At 43.3% G+C, this 19,006-nt stretch overlaps 4 non-coding genes across 4 annotated transcripts; all 4 read right to left on the reverse strand.

The window, feature by feature from the left end:
- Nucleotides 1-6,498: 6,498 nt before the first annotated feature.
- On the reverse strand, nucleotides 6,499-6,696 carry LOC142681012 (U2 spliceosomal RNA). Its single transcript, XR_012853372.1, has one exon. It is a non-coding gene; the product is annotated as a U2 spliceosomal RNA (small nuclear RNA).
- A 6,612-nt stretch (nucleotides 6,697-13,308) lies between these two features.
- On the reverse strand, nucleotides 13,309-13,499 carry LOC142680601 (U2 spliceosomal RNA). The gene has a single exon (XR_012853059.1). It is a non-coding gene; the product is annotated as a U2 spliceosomal RNA (small nuclear RNA).
- A 1,118-nt stretch (nucleotides 13,500-14,617) lies between these two features.
- Nucleotides 14,618-14,808, reverse strand: LOC142680602 (U2 spliceosomal RNA). Its single transcript, XR_012853060.1, has one exon. It is a non-coding gene; the product is annotated as a U2 spliceosomal RNA (small nuclear RNA).
- Nucleotides 14,809-15,932: 1,124 nt separating this feature from the next.
- LOC142680952 (U2 spliceosomal RNA) lies at nucleotides 15,933-16,118 on the reverse strand. Its single transcript, XR_012853343.1, has one exon. It is a non-coding gene; the product is annotated as a U2 spliceosomal RNA (small nuclear RNA).
- Between the last annotated feature and the right edge of the window lie 2,888 nt (nucleotides 16,119-19,006).

Consider the following 19,006-nt stretch of genomic DNA (forward strand, 5'->3'; position numbering starts at 1 on the left):
TTGTGGACCGCCAGCAGATCTTCCAAAATGGCGTGGACTAAAAATTTAATACCACGGGGACCGCCTCCACCCTCTGCCACGATAAATCGTGCAGAATTCTTAAGCCGGGCGTACACCGGCACCACATCGGGTTCGCCTGCCATTAGCGTGGCCAGGTCGAACCGCACAGCTTTCGCTGCGCCCCTTGTCTTACGGAGACCAAGGGGCTGGGGGGGATCGCAACTCGTTGCTCAGGACTAAGCCTCTCTCCCAAATAGCAGCACGGGGGTGAAGTCCAGGCGAACCTGGACGATCCCCCGAGGCCGAGAGAGAGGGTACCTGAGCACCTTCTGACTAAAAACCTCCTGTATAAATACACTTGGTCTTAGCCAAAAGGCCGAGAAGCGATAACCCGAACGGGCCGCGCGTTGACCGAGCCTGCCCAATACTGCTGTTCACCCCTTGCAGCGATTCAGCCTACTCCTAGGCAATTCCATGGAGCCCTGCAGGCTCACACACACTCACAGCTACGCGGGAGGTGAATAAAGGCCGGAGAGGAAGCAAGACAGGATTTGCTTCTTTTGCTTGCACCACAATGCAGTGCTGAAAGAGGAGGAATCGACATAAAAACGCCTTCCTGGCAACGCCCAAATGCCCTCCTGCCGTGCAAACACTGGCGGCAGCAGCAGCAGCAGCAGCAGCAGTAAGTGCATGCCCACTGCCACCCCTTCTCCTTTCACACCTTGTATCAGCTTTAATCCAGTCCAGTGCTGCCTGCTGAGCAGCACTGACCAACACTGCCTGGGCCCAGGCTTTTATCTCTGAGGCCCCATTATGATGTCAGAAAGCTGGCTCTGGCTCCTGAGGTCTCCACTATGACACGTGCAAAGTTCCGTCTGAACTTTATATAAGACGGTGCGGCTCAGTCAGTCACTCAGTGTTGCCTGAGAGGGCAACACTGCAACAGCCGGCCCCCAGGCTGTCTTTTTTTTGCACAGCTAGTTGCCTCCAGGAGGCCACAAGAGGGAGACAAGGGACTGCAAAATGGAAAATAGGCATCCACCAACTTTACAGACAACTTGTTCTCCTTGCTCCTACAACCTCCATCCTTGCACAGTTTGTTATTCTTCCAGGTAACATAGTAACAAATCCAAATTGCTGCTCTCTTTGTAGGCAAGCAAGGGTTTGTTGCAACTGCAATTCTTACTTCTTCTTGAAATGTAGGGACCACAGTACATTCCATCACATCCATCTAGTGTACACAGGTAGGTCCATTGTGACGGGCGGGCGGGCGGGCTGGCTGCTTTAATGGCTGTTTGCTGTTCCCCTACTCCACTCCACTATTTGACTATGGTGCTGCATCAATCAGTGGCTGGCTCAGGTGCAGCTCTTTAACCCCTTCCCGACATACGCCGTATATATACGGCGCTGTCGGGAGGTGGTTCCCGCAAAGCGCCGTATATATACGGCGCAGTGATGGTGCGGGCTCAGAAGCAGAGCCGGCACCATCACCGCGGGGTGACAGCTGTATTATACAGCTGGCACCCTCCTGTAACTGCCAGGACCGGAACTATTCTCCGATCCGGCAGATTAACCCCTCAGATGCTGCGCTCAATAGAGCGCAGCATCTGATAGGTTTTCACCCGATCGGCAACCCAGTGATGCAATCGCTGGGTTGCTGTGGCAATCGGACGCCAGAAAATGGCGTCCGAGTCTGCCTTGTACGGGAGCCGATGAGGACCCGCCTGCGGCGAGTCCTCATAGGCTTGCTGTCAGTGAATAACTGACAGCGCTAATACACTGCACTACGTATGTAGTGCAGTGTATTAGAGTAGCGATCGGGGCATCAGGCCCTCATGTCCCCTAGTGGGACAAGTAAAAAAAGTAAAAAAAAGTAAATAAAAATGTGGTAAAACAATAAAAACACACACATTTCAAATAAAAATAAAGCTAAACTGACTTTTTTCCCATAGTAAGTATTTTATTATGGGAAAAACCGTAAAAATAAAAAAAACTATACATAATTGGTATCGCCGCGTCCGTAACGACCCAAACTACAAAACTATTATGTAATTTATCCCGCACGGTGAACGCGGTAAAAAAAAAACATGAAAAACAGCGCCAGAATCTTTGTTTTTAGGTCACATATCCTTCCAAAAAATGCTATAAAAAGTGATCAAAAAGTCACATTTACTCCAAAATGTACTAATAAAAAACGCCAATCCGTGCCGCAAAAAATAATCCCTGACACCGCTTTGTGCACGCAAAAATAATAAAGTTATGGGTCTTAGAATATGTCGACAGAGAAAACAAATGATTTTATAAAAAAAGTGATTTTATTGTGCAAAAGCCGCAATACATAAAAAAAACTATATAAATTTGGTATCGCCGTAATCGTATCGACCCGCAGAATAAAGCTAACATGTAATCTAGGGCGCACTGTGGATGCAGAGAAAAAAAAACAATAAAAAACTATTCCAGAATTGCTTGTTTTTGGTAATTTCCTTTACCAAAAAATGAAATAAAAAGTGATCAAAAAGTCGTATGTGTTCTAAAATGGTACCAATAAAATCTATAGCCCGTCTCGCAAAAAACAAGCCCGCACACCGCTCAATCAACTGAAAAATAAAAAAGTTACGGCACTAGTAATGCGGTGATGAAAAAACATCTCAATGCGCAGGCCGGAGGGGAACATTCCTGCAGTTTCAGGGCCCTAGTATTTAGGAACTAGGAAAGGGAAGGGACATAGCACATCCGCTGGAAGTGAGGGCGCCCGGATTATACCAGTGCAAAACTTTCCCAGTAATATTTCCCAAACTACGAAGGAGAAAAAGTCCCCAAAAGGTGCAGAGCGTTACAAAGGAGGGATAAGAAAGAAAACCGTTTATCAGTGTGACGCCGGCCTGCGCATAACGGATCGCTTCACAGCGTAACACACATCTATGGAGAATTTTATTATTTACCCCATGATTATACCCTCCTATTATGCCCTGATATACTCCGCACAGATTACATATACCCTGATGTACTCCGCACAGATTACATACGCCCCCACATTATAAGCTGAAATACCAGCAAAACCCCAAACAGAACTATTACCAAGCAAAATCCATGCTCAAAATGGCGGTCTTTCCCTTCTTAGCCCTACAGTGGGCCCAAACAGCAATTTATGGCCACAAGTAAGGCATTACCATTCCCGGGAGAACCCGCTTAACAATTTATGGGGTAAGATTCTCTAGGGGCACAACATCTTGTGCGGTGAATGGGCAGATCAGTGGAGAAATTGCAATTTTCACTTTGCACCATCCACTGCGTATTCATTTCTGAAAAACACCTGTGGAGTCTAAATTGTCACTACATCCCTTGATAAATGCCTTTAGGGGTGTAGTTTCTAAAACGGGGTCACTTTTGTTTGGTACATCAGGGGTTTTGCAAATGCAACATGGCGTCCACAAACCATTCCAGCAAAATCTACGCTCCAAAAGATAAATACCGCTCCTTTTCTTCTGAATGCTCCCATATATGTAAACAGCTGATTATAACCACATATGGGGTGTTACCGTACTCGGGAGAAATTACTTTACAAATGTTGGGGTGCTTTTTCTTCTCTATTCCTTGTAAAAATGAAAAATGTGTATCTAAAACTACATCTTGTTGGAAAAAAAAAATATTTTTCATTTTCATGGCTTAATTCTAATTAATTCAGCAAAAAACCTTTGGGATCAAAATTTTCACTATACCCCTAGATGATTCCTCAGGGGGTGCAGTTTCCCAAATGGTGTCACTTTTGGGGTGTTTCCACTGTACTAGTACTACAGGGGCTCAGCAAATATGACATGACACCCAGAAACCATTCCAAAATCCAAATGGTGCTCCTTCCATTCTGAGCCCTACCGTGTGTCCAAACAGATGTTTGTGACCACATGTGGGGTATTATTTTACTCGGGAGAAGTTGCTTTACAAATGTTGTGGTGCTTTTTCTCCTTCAGTCCTTGTGGAAATGAAAAAAAAATACCTAAACGTACATTTTCTTTGAAAAAATGTAGATTTTCATTTTTACGGCCTAGTTACAATAAGTTCTGTAAAAAACCTGTGGGGTAAAACTGCTCACTCTACCCCTAGATAATTCCCTCATGGGGTGTAGTTTCCAAAATGGGGTCACTTGTTGGGGGTTTCCACTGTTTTGTCCCCTCAGGAGCTTTGCAAATGCGACATGGCCTCCGCAAACCATTCCTGCTAAATTTGAGTTCCAAAAGCCAAATGGCGCACTTTCCCTTCTCAGCCTCGCCGTGTGTCCAAACAGCCGTTTATTACCACATGTGGGGTATTGTTTTACTCGGGAGAAATTTCTTTACAAATTTTATGGTGCTTTTTCTCCTTTAGTCCTTGTGGAAATGAAAAAAAATTAGCTAAACCTACATATTATTTGAAAAAATGTAGATTTTCATTTTCACAGCCTACTTGCAAAAATTTCTGCAAAAAACCTGTGGGGTCAAAATGCTCACTATACCCTAGATAATTTCCTCAAAGGGTATAGTTTCCAAAATGGGGTCACTTGTTGGGGGTTTCCACTGCTTTGTCACCTCTGGGGCTTTGCAAATGCGACATGGCCACCGCAAACCATTCCTGCTAAATTTGAGCTCCAAGAGCCAAATGGCGCTCTTTCCCTTCTAAGCCCTGCCGTGTGTCCAAACAACTGTTTATTACCACATGTGGGGTATTGTTTTACTCGGGAGAAATTGCTCTACAAATGTTGTGGTGCTTTTTCTACTTTAGTTCTCTTGGAAATGAAAAAAAATTAGCTAAACCTACATTTTATTTGAAAAAATGTAGATTATCATTTTCATGACCTAGTTCCAAAAATTTTTGCAAAAAAACTGGCCGGTCAAAATGCTTGCTACACCCCTAGATAAATTCCTCGAGGGGTATAGTTTCCAAAATGGGGTCACTTGTTGGGGGTTTCCACTGTTTTGTCACCTCAGGGGCTTTGCAAATGTGACATGGCCTCCGCAAACCATTTCTGCTAAATTTGAGCTCCAAGAGCCAAATGGCGCACTTTCCATTCTAAGCCCTGCCGTGTGTCCAAACAACCGTTTATTACCACATGTGGGGTACTGTTTTACTCGGGAGAAATTGCTCTACAAATTCTGTGGTGCTTTTTCTACTTTAGTTCTTTTGGAAATGAAAAAAAATTAGCTAAACCTACATTTTATTTGAAAAAATGTAGATTTTCATTTTCATGGCCTAGTTCCAAAAATTTTTGCAAAAAAACTGGCCGGTCAAAATGCTTGCTACACCCCTAGATAAATTCTTCGAGGGGTGTAGTTTCCCAAATGGGGTCACTTTTGGGGGGTTTCCACTGTTTTAGTTCCACTAGACCTGTTCAAAGCTGACATGGTGCCTAAAATATATTCTAATAAAAAGGAGGCCCAAAATCCACTAGGTGCTCCTTTGCTTCTGAGGCCGGTGCTTCAGTCCAGTAGCACACTAGGGCCACATGTGGGATATTTCCTAAAACTGCAGAACCTGGGCAATAAATATTGAGTTGCATTTCTTGGGTAAAACCTTCTGTGGTACAAAAAAAATGGATTCAAAATGAATTTCTGGAAAAAAATAATGAACTTTGTAAATTTCACCTCTACTTTGCCTTAATTCCTGCGCAATGTCTAAAGGGTTAAGAAACTTTCTAAATGCTGTTTTGAATACTTTGAGGGGTGCAGTTTTTAAAATGGGGTGACTTATTGGGGGTTACTAATATCTAAGGACCTCAAAGCCACTTCACAACTGAACTGGCCCCTGTAAAAATAGCATTTTGAAATTTTCTTGAAAATGTGAGAAATTGCTGCTAAAGTTCTAAGCCTTGTAACGTCCTAGAAAAATAAAATGATGATCAAAAAACGATGCCAATCTAAAGTAGACATATGGGGGATGTTAGTTAGCAACATTTTTGTGTGGTATAACTGCCTGTCTTACAAGCAGATGCATTTAAATTGAGAAAAATGTTAATTTTTGCAATTTTTCGCTAAATTTTGGTGTTTTTCACAATAAATACTGAATGTATCGGGCAAATTTTGCCAGTAACATAAAGTCCAATGTGTCACGAGAAAACAATCTCAGAATCGCTTGGATAGGTAAAAGCATTCCGGAGTTATTACCACATAAATTGAAACATGTCAGATTTGAAAAATGAGGCTCTGTCAGGAAGGTCAAAAGTGGCCAAAGAGGGAAGGGGTTAACCTACCTAGGAGGGAGGGCGGAGAGAAGACAAGGAAGGTGAATGAGCTGTTCCAATGTGAAATGCCGGAAACACAGAAACACAGACGACACAAAACAAGAGGTGGCAATGTATTAATTAATTGCATTTAATAAATTAGCTCATTATCACACATGACTGTACAAATGCATTGTCCAACAGGTGTTGAAATAATGGGATTAAAAGGGGAGATCCCATCCGAAAGACAAAAACAATGGCAAACACAAAAAGCACTTTTGGAATCTGATTTTAGTAAACACATAAGGAAAGGGTGCACCGGTCCTGGAAATACTGCAATACCAGGTCAATGCGTGGAGTGGACAGAGCAAGCTCTATTTCCATCTCCCTGTTCTAAAAATCCATTTAATATATGGTCCCCAGATAGGGGACGTATCAGATATTAAACTGATAAGAACAGATTTTTTTTTCAGTTGGCTACCCCCTCGCGGGGGTGTCAATGATTTAAAAATTTCAATTTTACAATAAAACACATTTTAGTTACATAAATATATACAAAGAATTTTTACATTGTAACAATAGTAAAATCAAATTTTCATAAAATGTATGTAGGGGGACATGGGGCAAATCTTTATTTATTTGGAGTTCCAGTCAGTCACAAACCATTTATTTAGAAGGGTGGCATTCCTTTTTTTGTCTAATAAAAAATAAATATACATTTCACTAAAACAAAGACCTAAAACATCATCAATCGATAAAACGTCGTGCTTAAAAAGAAGGATGTTCCTGGCCTTCCACAGAGCTTCTTTGGCGCAATTCATCGTCTTCCATGCAATTATTTTCTGATTCGCGGTTGGGCATCCAAAAAGTCCATATAAAATATCCTCATAGTTTAAGTCCTTTAGGTCTGCCATCTTCACCAAAAGAGGGAATATTTTTTTCCAAAATTCTTTTGCAAAGTCACATGTCCAAAAAATATGTCTTATCGTCTCCTCGGCCTGGCAGCCTTCCCTCGGGCAGACGGCAGACCTCGCGAATCCTCTTCTGTACTGGAATGCCCGGCATGGAAGACATTGATGAACGCAGCTCCAGGCCAGGTCCATCTGTGCATTAAAAAGATAAAACACATTAATCATTTTGAAAATAAAAGCACATCGTTGTGTATTAAAATTCTCCACATTGCTGACCGTCTCGCTCTCTCTCAGGTCTTTTATTAGTTTTTTGCTATTCTTAAGTTCATTCACGGTCTTCCCTTTTAAATTGAAGAGAGCCACTATTTTTTCTAAAATTACGTAGTTTGCTGGTAATTTAAAAGCGTATGGTGAGGATAAAATTATGTTAAACCAACCAAACCTCCGCATAAAAAACCCAGTATTAAAACGTAAAAAGTAAGACCAATAGTGCTCTTTAAAAAGGGAATTAAAACAGAAACTAAAGAACTTAATTAAAAGAAACCTATTAAAATCAGGAAAATCTTTGCCACCCTTTAGTTTGGACTTTATTACCGTTTCTCGTTTCAATTTCTCCATCCTGGAACTCCAAAAGAAGGTAAAACATGCTTTTGTTATTTTTTGTAATAAAACTGTTGGGGGAGGGAACACCATGCTTGTATATAAAAGAAGGGGTAAAATGACCATTTTTATGATTAAAATTTTTCCCTCCATGGTGAGTTTCCTCATATTCCACATACAAATTTTATTGTTTACCTTCTGCGCCACCATGTCCCAACTTATAAAACCATTGTCGTGCTCACTGAAGGAGATACCTAAAACTTTAATAGTATCTGACACAGGAACGGGTACGTCTCTAAAAACCATGCTTCCTATTCTTAAAATATTACTTTTGCTGAAATTTATTCTAAAACCGGAAGCACAGCAATAAAACTCAATTTGTTTTAGGGCTTTCTGAAGCGACAGGGTGTCCCTACAAAGTATCGCCACATCATCCATGTACCCCACTGCTTTAGCCTCTATGCCGCCTCCCCCTGGCAGGGGGACTCCACGTATTTGTTTATCACGGCGTATTGCGCATAGCAGAGGCTCTAGTGCACATATGAAAAGCAGTGGGGACAAGGGACACCCCTGCTTCACCCCAGAGTTTAAAAGAACGTACTGTGTCTTAAAACCATTTACTAAAATTTTGCTTGTGCAATCTTTATAAAAGGCTTTAATAGATAGTAAAAAACCTTCAGGTATACCCATCCGCTCTAAAACCTTAAAAAGATAAAAGTGCGATACTCGGTCGAAAGCTTTTTGAAAATCTATGGATAAAATGGCTAATTTTCCGTTTCTAGATTTTGTGTCTTCAATCGCATCTTTTATTAAATTAATATTATCCCAGATGCTGCGGCCTGGCACCCCACACACCTGGTTAGAGTGTATGATGTGGGGTACTATGGCTTTTAAACGGTTTGCACATAGTTTTGCCATTATTTTGTAGTCACTATTCAGAAGGGTTATTGGTCTCCAATTCTCTAAAACTGCGATGTCACCTTTTTTGTATAGCAAGGAGACCTCACCCTTCCGCCAGGACTTAGGCAGCATCTTGGAATGAAAGACTTCGGTAAAAAGGTTTAGGAGATCATCTTTTAAAATATCATAAAATTTGACATAAAACTCGCTGGGTATACCGTCCGGGCCAGGAACTTTACCTGCTTTAAAACTCTTCACTGTCTCTAAAATCTCCTGCTCCGACAGTTCCTGCAATAAAAAATTCTGGGAGACAGGGTCTAAAACAGTGGTAATCTCCTTCAGCGAGTCACGCATAAAATCACGATCCACAGTTTTCACATTAAAAAGGTCAGTATAAAACTCATGAACTTTACTTAAAAGACCCTGTACATCCGACACCCCATCAATATTTTTAAGAATAGCTTTTTTATTGTTCATTTTCTTAAAAAAGTACCTGGAGCAGGTCTCGTTCTCTTCCACGTGCTGTACTTTAGAACGAAATATAATTTCTTTACCTTTCTGCTCCAGGCACTGAGCTATCTCTTTTTTTAAGTTGGTGATGTCGTCTTGTACCTCTATCTCGTGTTCTCTCATCTTGTACAGGGTCTGTAGGCGGGTGTTGAGAATTTTAAAAAAAGCTTGCTTCTCTCTAGCTTTCGCCACGCTTTTTTTAATAAAAAATTCTTTTATTTTCCTTTTCATTTTCTCCCACCATGCGGTGATGGGAGCCCGTGTGTCTCTCACCCGCCTACTCTCTTTGTAAAATTCAATAAAATCTGTAAAAACCTGTGGATCATCTAAAAGGGAAACATTTAACTTCCAGGACTTTTTACTAATAATGTTATTAAAATCACGCTTTACATAAAATGATAAAAGCTTGTGATCGGAAAAAATATTGGTTAAAACTTCACATTTAAAAGGCAGTAGATTCTCATTACAAAATATAAAATCTATCCTGGAGCTACAGGTGGCGTTGCTCCAGGTAACGCCGGCTTCCTCTGGACTGCTCCTGTTACACTCTTTATAAACGTCTTTTAATTTAAAATCACCCACCATATCTTTGAGCAGTCCAGAGGTCTTGTCATAGTTTCTGCTTGTAGCGCTGGTAAGCCGGCGTTCCCCCCTCAGGATACAATTAAAATCACCTGCGAGGATAAAAGGCTCAGTCGTGTTAATAAAAAGAGGTAAAATCGCTAACATTTCTGCTCTTTCATTTTTATCTGGTGAGCCGTAAAAATTTAAAAACTGCCATTTCACACCGTCAATAAAAGCCTTAACCAATAAAATACGTCCTGGAAGAATCTCTTGGATAAAATCGATTAAAACATTTCCCTTAAAAAGAATGGCGACCCCTGCTGATCTGGACTCGTTAGATCCAGACCAGACTGATGGACCATACTTCCAATCCTCTTGGTATTTATGGTACTTCATCGTATGGGGAATGCCGCACTCCTGCAGGAAAAAAACAGAGGCTGCCAGGCCAGCTAAAAAGCTGAAGAGAGCAACCCTTCTAACTTTGGACTTGGCGCCCCTCACGTTGAGGGAGATTCCCTTTACTTCTGACATTGTGGAGATTAAAATAGCGTCTTGATTTTAAAATAATAAATATTTGTGGAACTTAAAATCAGACATTTCCTCCACCAGCATTACCAGAACTCTCGTTTGCGCTCATATCCCCACCCTCGTCCGAATCGCCTGCAAAGAGGGACGAAAAGGGAGAGGAACTACCTTCACTGAGGGCCGTGCCAGCAACTCTTATCTCATACAAGGGGAGCCCAATCTCGCCTAGCGTCACCTGGGTCTCAACTGGGTGACCACGTAGGTCCATTTCGGGTGGGTCCCCCAAGGGCCCCGCCTCTCCCCCCAGGCTCTGATGACGCCGTCTTAGAGGGGGAGGTTGCGCACATGGCGGGGTGTCCGGTATCTGGGAGGGAACAGTGCCCACCCTCCTCACCAGGTCAGGCGAGGAGGTGGTCCTAGGAGGAGCCTCACTTTTTTTCACGGTTGTGTCCATCTGCTCCTCCCCTGATTCCCTCCTACCAGCACGCTCCTGTTTTCCCTTTTTTCGGGGACCCACCGCTACCCAGTTCTCCTGCTCGGAGTCAGACTCCTGAGACCCAGGTACAGGAGCAGGCCCGGCACCCACTGGACAACCAGCCCTCTGGGATGCCCCAGTATCATCGGTGGCCTGCTCCTTTTCCGCCTTCCTCTTAGATTGCCTTTTTTCTTTGGCATTGGGCTCCATCCTTTCCTCAGAGGTTGCTGGCCGCGAGGCACCCGCTTTGGCTCCATTACTTCGCACCACTGAAGCCCAGGTGCCTCGCTGCTCCTTCGCTGCCCCGGCATGCTCCTCTCCCAGGGGGTGGGACTGGTCTGCTGGTGGAGCACGTGGGGGCGCCTCGGGTTGCTCATTTTCTTCGCCTCGGTACCTATGGGGACAAGAATAGTACAGATGACCAGTTTTTTGGCAAAAATTACATTTTTTCTCTTGTGTGCACTCTCTCATATTGTGCTCTTTGCTTCCACAGTTTCTACAGGTGACATCGCAGTTAAAACTGGTATGTCCATAGGTACCGCAGGCCCTGCAGAAGTTTGGCATCCCTGAAAAATAGAGGTCGCCATTCACATTTCCAATTTTAAAACGAGCCGGTGGTAATCTCGTTTCTTGGGTGGAGGGGTCCTTTATCAATGTTACTAAGAACTTCCACTTGACGGTCCACACTCCACACTCGTTCATAACTCTCCCCAACAGTTTGACATTCTTGAAGTAGGCAGCTAAGAATGCTGCCACTTCCATATCCTTCACATATGGGGAGTACATTTTAATCACCACGAGTTTCGTAATTTCGAAGGCATGTTCTACTACCTGGACTCCCGCTACCACGAGTTCACCTTTTCTCCTCTCAGCTCGGTCCATGGCATCACGGAGGATTCCTTCTCCCATAAAGGTGACATCGAAAATTCCTCGTTTCGGGTAGTCCTGGATTGCCAAAATCTCGTTCTTGTGGACCGCCAGTAGTTCTTCCAAGATCTTGTGGACCAAGAACTTTACGCCACGTGGACCGCCTCCACCCTCTGCCACGATAAATCGGGCAGAGTTCCTTAGCCGGGCATACACCGGCACCGCATCTGGCTCGCCTGCCATTTCCGTGGCCAGGCCGAACCGCACAGCAAAAAGCTGCGCCCTATGGGGTCCTGAGACTTACCAAAGGGCTGGGGGGGGATCGCAACTCGTTGCTCAGGACTAAGCCTCTCTCCCAAATAGCAGCACGGGGGTGAAGTCCAGGCGAACCTGGACGATCCCCCGAGGCCGAGAGAGAGGGTACCTGAGCACCTTCTGACTAAAAACCTCCTGTATAAATACACTTGGTCTTAGCCAAAAGGCCGAGAAGCGATAACCCGAACGGGCCGCGCGTTGACCGAGCCTGCCCAATACTGCTGTTCACCCCTTGCAGCGATTCAGCCTACTCCTAGGCAATTCCATGGGGCCCTGCAGGCTCACACACACTCACAGCTACTAAGCGGGAGGTGAATAAAGGCCGGAGAGGAAGCAAGACAGGATTTGCTTCTTTTGCTTGCACCACAATGCAGTGCTGAAAGAGGAGGAATCGACATAAAAACGCCTTCCTGGCAACGCCCAAATGCCCTCCTGCCGTGCAAACACTGGCAGCAGCAGCAGCAGCAGCAGCAGCAGTAAGTGCATGCCCACTGCCACCCCTTCTCCTTTCACACCTTGTATCAGCTTTAATCCAGTCCAGTGCTGCCTGCTGAGCAGCACTGACCAACACTGCCTGGGCCCAGGCTTTTATCTCTGAGGCCCCATTATGATGTCAGAAAGCTGGCTCTGGCTCCTGAGGTCTCCACTATGACACGTGCAAAGTTCTGTCTGAACTTTATATAAGACGGTGCGGCTCAGTCAGTCATTCAGTGTTGCCTGAGAGGGCAACACTGCAACAGCCGGCCCCCAGGCTGTCTTTTTTTTGCACAGCTAGTTGCCTCCAGGAGGCCACAAGAGGGAGACAAGGGACTGCAAAATGGAAAATAGGCATCCACCAACTTTACAGACAACTTGTTCTCCTTGCTCCTACAACCTCCATCCTTGCACAGTTTGTTATTCTTCCAGGTAACATAGTAACAAATCCAAATTGCTGCTCTCTTTGTAGGCAAGCAAGGGTTTGTTGCAACTGCAATTCTTACTTCTTCTTGAAATGTAGGGACCACAGTACATTCCATCACATCCATCTAATGTACACAGGTAGGTCCATTGTGACGGGCGGGCGGGCGGGCTGGCTGCTTTAATGGCTGTTTGCTGTTCCCCTACTCCACTCCACTATTTGACTATGGTGCTGCATCAATCAGTGGCTGGCTCAGGTGCAGCTCTTTAACCTACCTAGGAGGGAGGGCGGAGAGAAGACAAGGAAGGTGAATGAGCTGTTCCAATGTGAAATGCCGGAAACACAGAAACACAGACGACACAAAACAAGAGGTGGCAATGTATTAATTAATTGCATTTAATAAATTAGCTCATTATCACACATGACTGTACAAATGCATTGTCCAACAGGTGTTGAAATAATGGGATTAAAAGGGGAGATCCCATCCGAAAGACAAAAACAATGGCAAACACAAAAAGCACTTTTGGAATCTGATTTTAGTAAACACATAAGGAAAGGGTGCACCGGTCCTGGAAATACTGCAATACCAGGTCAATGCGTGGAGTGGACAGAGCAAGCTCTATTTCCATCTCCCTGTTCTAAAAATCCATTTAATATATGGTCCCCAGATAGGGGACGTATCAGATATTAAACTGATAAGAACAGATACTACACTTGATCTTAGCCAAAAGGCCGAGAAGCGATAACCCGAACGGGCCGCGCGTTTTGCTTCTTTTGCTTGCACCACAATGCAGTGCTGAAAGAGGAGGAATCGACATAAAAACGCCTTCCTGGCAACGCCCAAATGCCCTCCTGCCGTGCAAACACTGGCAGCAGCAGCAGCAGCAGTAAGTGCATGCCCACTGCCACCCCTTCTCCTTTCACACCTTGTATCAGCTTTAATCCAGTCCAGTGCTGCCTGCTGAGCAGCACTGACCAACACTGCCTGGGCCCAGGCTTTTATCTCTGAGGCCCCATTATGATGTCAGAAAGCTGGCTCTGGCTCCTGAGGTCTCCACTATGACACGTGCAAAGTTCCGTCTGAACTTTATATAAGACGGTGCGGCTCAGTCAGTCACTCAGTGTTGCCTGAGAGGGCAACACTGCAACAGCCGGCCCCCAGGCTGTCTTTTTTTTGCACAGCTAGTTGCCTCCAGGAGGCCACAAGAGGGAGACAAGGGACTGCAAAATGGAAAATAGGCATCCACCAACTTTACAGACAACTTGTTCTCCTTGCTCCTACAACCTCCATCCTTGCACAGTTTGTTATTCTTCCAGGTAACATAGTAACAAATCCAAATTGCTGCTCTCTTTGTAGGCAAGCAAGGGTTTGTTGCAACTGCAATTCTTACTTCTTCTTGAAATGTAGGGACCACAGTACATTCCATCACATCCATCTAGTGTACACAGGTAGGTCCATTGTGACGGGCGGGCGGGCGGGCTGGCTGCTTTAATGGCTGTTTGCTGTTCCCCTACTCCACTCCACTATTTGACTATGGTGCTGCATCAATCAGTGGCTGGCTCAGGTGCAGCTCTTTAACCTACCTAGGAGGGAGGGCGGAGAGAAGACAAGGAAGGTGAATGAGCTGTTCCAATGTGAAATGCCGGAAACACAGAAACACAGACGACACAAAACAAGAGGTGGCAATGTATTAATTAATTGCATTTAATAAATTAGCTCATTATCACACATGACTGTACAAATGCATTGTCCAACAGGTGTTGAAATAATGGGATTAAAAGGGGAGATCCCATCCGAAAGACAAAAACAATGGCAAACACAAAAAGCACTTTTGGAATCTGATTTTAGTAAACACATAAGGAAAGGGTGCACCGGTCCTGGAAATACTGCAATACCAGGTCAATGCGTGGAGTGGACAGAGCAAGCTCTATTTCCATCTCCCTGTTCTAAAAATCCATTTAATATATGGTCCCCAGATAGGGGACGTATCAGATATTAAACTGATAAGAACAGATACTACACTTGATCTTAGCCAAAAGGCCGAGAAGCGATAACCCGAACGGGCCGCGCGTTTTGCTTCTTTTGCTTGCACCACAATGCAGTGCTGAAAGAGGAGGAATCGACATAAAAACGCCTTCCTGGCAACGCCCAAATGCCCTCCTGCCGTGCAAACACTGGCAGCAGCAGCAGCAGCAGCAGCAGTAAGTGCATGCCCACTGCCACCCCTTCTCCTTTCACACCTTGTATCAGCTTTAATCCAGTCCAGTGCTGCCTGCTGAGCAGCACTGACCAACACTGCCTGGGCCCAGGCTTTTATCTCTGAGGCCCCATTATGATGTCAGAAAGCTGGCTCTGGCTCCTGAGGTCTCCACTATGACACGTGCAAAGTTCCGCCTGAACTTTATATAAGACGGTGCGGCTCAGTCAGTCACTCAGTGTTGCCTGAGAGGGCAACACTGCAACAGCCGGCCCCCAGGCTGTCTTTTTTTTGCACAGCTAGTTGCCTCCAGGAGGCCACAAGAGGGAGACAAGGGACTGCAAAATGGAAAATAGGCATCCACCAACTTTACAGACAACTTGTTCTCCTTGCTCCTACAACCTCCATCCTTGCACAGTTTGTTATTCTTCCAGGTAACATAGTAACAAATCCAAATTGCTGCTCTCTTTGTAGGCAAGCAAGGGTTTGTTGCAACTGCAATTCTTACTTCTTCTTGAAATGTAGGGACCACAGTACATTCCATCACATCCATCTAGTGTACACAGGTAGGTCCATTGTGAAGGGCGGGCGGGCGGGCTGGCTGCTTTAATGGCTGTTTGCTGTTCCCCTACTCCACTCCACTATTTGACTATGGTGCTGCATCAATCAGTGGCTGGCTCAGGTGCAGCTCTTTAACCTACCTAGGAGGGAGGGCGGAGAGAAGACAAGGAAGGTGAATGAGCTGTTCCAATGTGAAATGCCGGAAACACAGAAACACAGACGACACAAAACAAGAGGTGGCAATGTATTAATTAATTGCATTTAATAAATTAGCTCATTATCACACATGACTGTACAAATGCATTGTCCAACAGGTGTTGAAATAATGGGATTAAAAGGGGAGATCCCATCCGAAAGACAAAAACAATGGCAAACACAAAAAGCACTTTTGGAATCTGATTTTAGTAAACACATAAGGAAAGGGTGCACCGATCCTGGAAATACTGCAATACCAGGTCAATGCGTGGAGTGGACAGAGCAAGCTCTATTTCCATCTCCCTGTTCTAAAAATCCATTTAATATATGGTCCCCAGATAGGGGACGTATCAGATATTAAACTGATAAGAACAGATTTTTGAGTTGACTACCCCAACAAAGGAGGTAACCGTTTATTTAAAATTTTGAACAAATTTACAATAAATCAATACATTTCAACAAAAATTTACATAAATTTACAATCATGGTTTTTTTAATACAGATAAATACAAATTGTCAAATAAAAACAATTTATAAAAGGGCACTTGGTGGCATCATATTATGGAACTCCATTCACTTAAAAACCATTTTCTACATAAAACAGGAGAGAGTTTTTTATCTAAAAGAAAATATTTGTACATTTCATTAAGACAAATGGCTAAAACATCTTCCACAGCTAAAACTTCATGCTTAAATAATAAAATGTTTCTGGCCGCCCACAGAGCTGCTTTTACGCAGTTGGTGATCTTCCATGCCATCATTTTTCGAGTCTGTGTTGGGCATTCCAGGCATCCATATAAAACGCCATCACTTGTGTATCTCCGAAGTCCTGTAATCTTCTGTACCAAGGGGAGGATTCTTGTCCATATCAATTGCGCGTAAAAACATTCCCAGAATAGGTGGTAGACTGTCTCGTCATCTCTACATCCTCCCCTTGGACACGCAGCCGAGTTGGTCAGTCCCCTTCGATGCTGGAATGCCCGGCATGGAAGACACTCGTGGGCACAGCTCCAGGCCAGATCTTTCTGTGGGTTAAAAAGATATTTAGCGCTCACCATCTTCCATATTTCTTTACATTTTTGTTCATTAAAATTACTGATGGGAGCTACTAAAACATTTTCTTTTATCTTTTTTAAAATTCCTTTACTATTTTTTACTTCGTTAATATTTTTGTCTTTTAAGTTAAAAAGGTTTACAATTTTTTCTAAAATCTTATACTGGCCAGAAAGGTTAAAAGCATACGGGGAGCTTAAAACCGTGGAGAACCAACCGTTCCTCCTCATAAAATAACCTGTGTTAAAACGTATAAAATATGACCAGTAATGTTCCTTAAAAACTGCATTAAGACATAAAGTAAAAAATTTTATTAAAAGGAATGCTTTTATATCGGGGAAATCTTTCCCCCCCATTGGTTTGGGTAATATTACCTTCTCTCTCCTGAGCTTTTCCATCCTGGAGTTCCATAAAAATGTGAAACATGCTTTAATTATTTTTTTCAATAAAATCTCAGGGGGAGGGAATACCATACTTAAATATAATAAAATAGGTAAAATCACCATTTTTGTAATTAAAACCTTTCCCTCCATTGTTAACTTTCTCATGTTCCACATGCAAATTTTCTGATTAACTTTTTGTGCCACCAAGTCCCAACTGGTAAAACCATTATTTGACTCATTGAAGGAGACTCCTAAAATTTGTACAGACTCTGACACAGGGACTGGAATGTCCATTAAAACCATTTTGCCGATATTTAAGATGTTACTTTTATTAAAATTGACTAAAAAACCGGAGGAGCAACAGAATTGGTAAATCTGTTTAAAAGATTTCTGTAACGACAGGGTGTCCCTGCAAAGGACCGCGACATCGTCCATGTACCCCACCACTTTAGCCTCTAGTCCCCCCCCGCCCGGCAGGGGGACTCCGCTTATCTGCTTATCCTTTCTTAACCTGCAGAGTAGAGGCTCGATCGCACAAATAAAAAGTAGTGGGGACAAGGGACACCCCTGCTTCACTCCGGAATTTAAAAGGACATCCTGTGTCTTAAAACCCTTTACTAAAATTTTGCTAGTACAATTTTCATAAAAGGCCTTCAGAGACTGTAAAAAACCTTCCGGTATACCCATTTTTTCTAAAACCTTAAAAAGATAAAAATGTGACACTCTATCGAAGGCTTTCTCAAAATCTATAGATAAAATTGCCATTTTACCTCCTCTCTCTTTCGTGTCACTGATCACATCTTTTAAAAGGTTTAAATTATCCCATATACTCCTCCCGGGTATCCCACAGACCTGATTGGAGTGTATGCTCTGGCCTATCACTGCTTTTAATCTGTTCGCACATATCTTCGCCATTACTTTGTAGTCAGAGTTTAGCAAAGTGATAGGCCTCCAATTTTTAATGTCTGTTTTGTCCCCCTTTTTGTAAAGCAGGGACACCTCGCCTTTCTTCCAGGACCCCGGGAGGGCTTTTGTTCTAAAAACTTGGGTAAAAAGAGGGTGGAGATCCTCTTTTAAAATACCATAAAATAAAACATAGAATTCTATAGGTATACCGTCAGGGCCAGGGACTTTACCTGTTTTAAAACTCTTTGTAGTTTCTAAAATCTCCTGTTCCGTAATATCCTGTAATAAAAACACTTGGGAAGCAGGATCTAAAACAGCATCCACCTCCTTCAATGAGTCGTTCATAAAATCAACATCAACATGTTTTGTATTAAAAAGATCCGCATAAAAACCGTGCACCTTTTTTAAAATGTTTTGGGTATTTGTTTCCCCATCTATCTCATTTAACAGGGTATGCTTATCATTTATTTTCTTGAAGAAGTACCTGGAGCAGGTCTCATTTTCTTCAAGATGTTTTACCTTAGAGCGAAAGATTATCTCCTTTCCCCTCTGCTCCAGGCACTGGGAGATCTCTTTTTTAATTTCGGTGATCTCTTTCTCCACATGCATACCCTGTTCTCTGAACTTGTATTGGGTCTGCAGACGGGTATTTAAATTAGCATAAAATTCAAATTTTTCTTTTGCTTTCCTCATCCCAGCTTTAATAAAAAAATCTCTTATCTTTATTTTCATTTTCTCCCACCAGGAAACAATTAGCATATTGGGATGTCTTACCCGTCTGCAGCCCTTATAAAAGGTGATAAAATCGGATAAAATTTGCGGATCCTCTAAAAGGGATACGTTTAATTTCCAGGCTTTCTTCGGAGTTCTCCTTTGATCGTTCAAATTAACTTTAAAATATAAAAGTTTATGGTCAGAAAACACGTTAGAATTAAGATCACATTTAAAAGGCAGT

Source organism: Rhinoderma darwinii (assembly GCF_050947455.1).
Source record: "Rhinoderma darwinii isolate aRhiDar2 chromosome 2 unlocalized genomic scaffold, aRhiDar2.hap1 SUPER_2_unloc_56, whole genome shotgun sequence".
NCBI classification, from domain to species: Eukaryota; Metazoa; Chordata; class Amphibia; order Anura; family Rhinodermatidae; genus Rhinoderma; species Rhinoderma darwinii.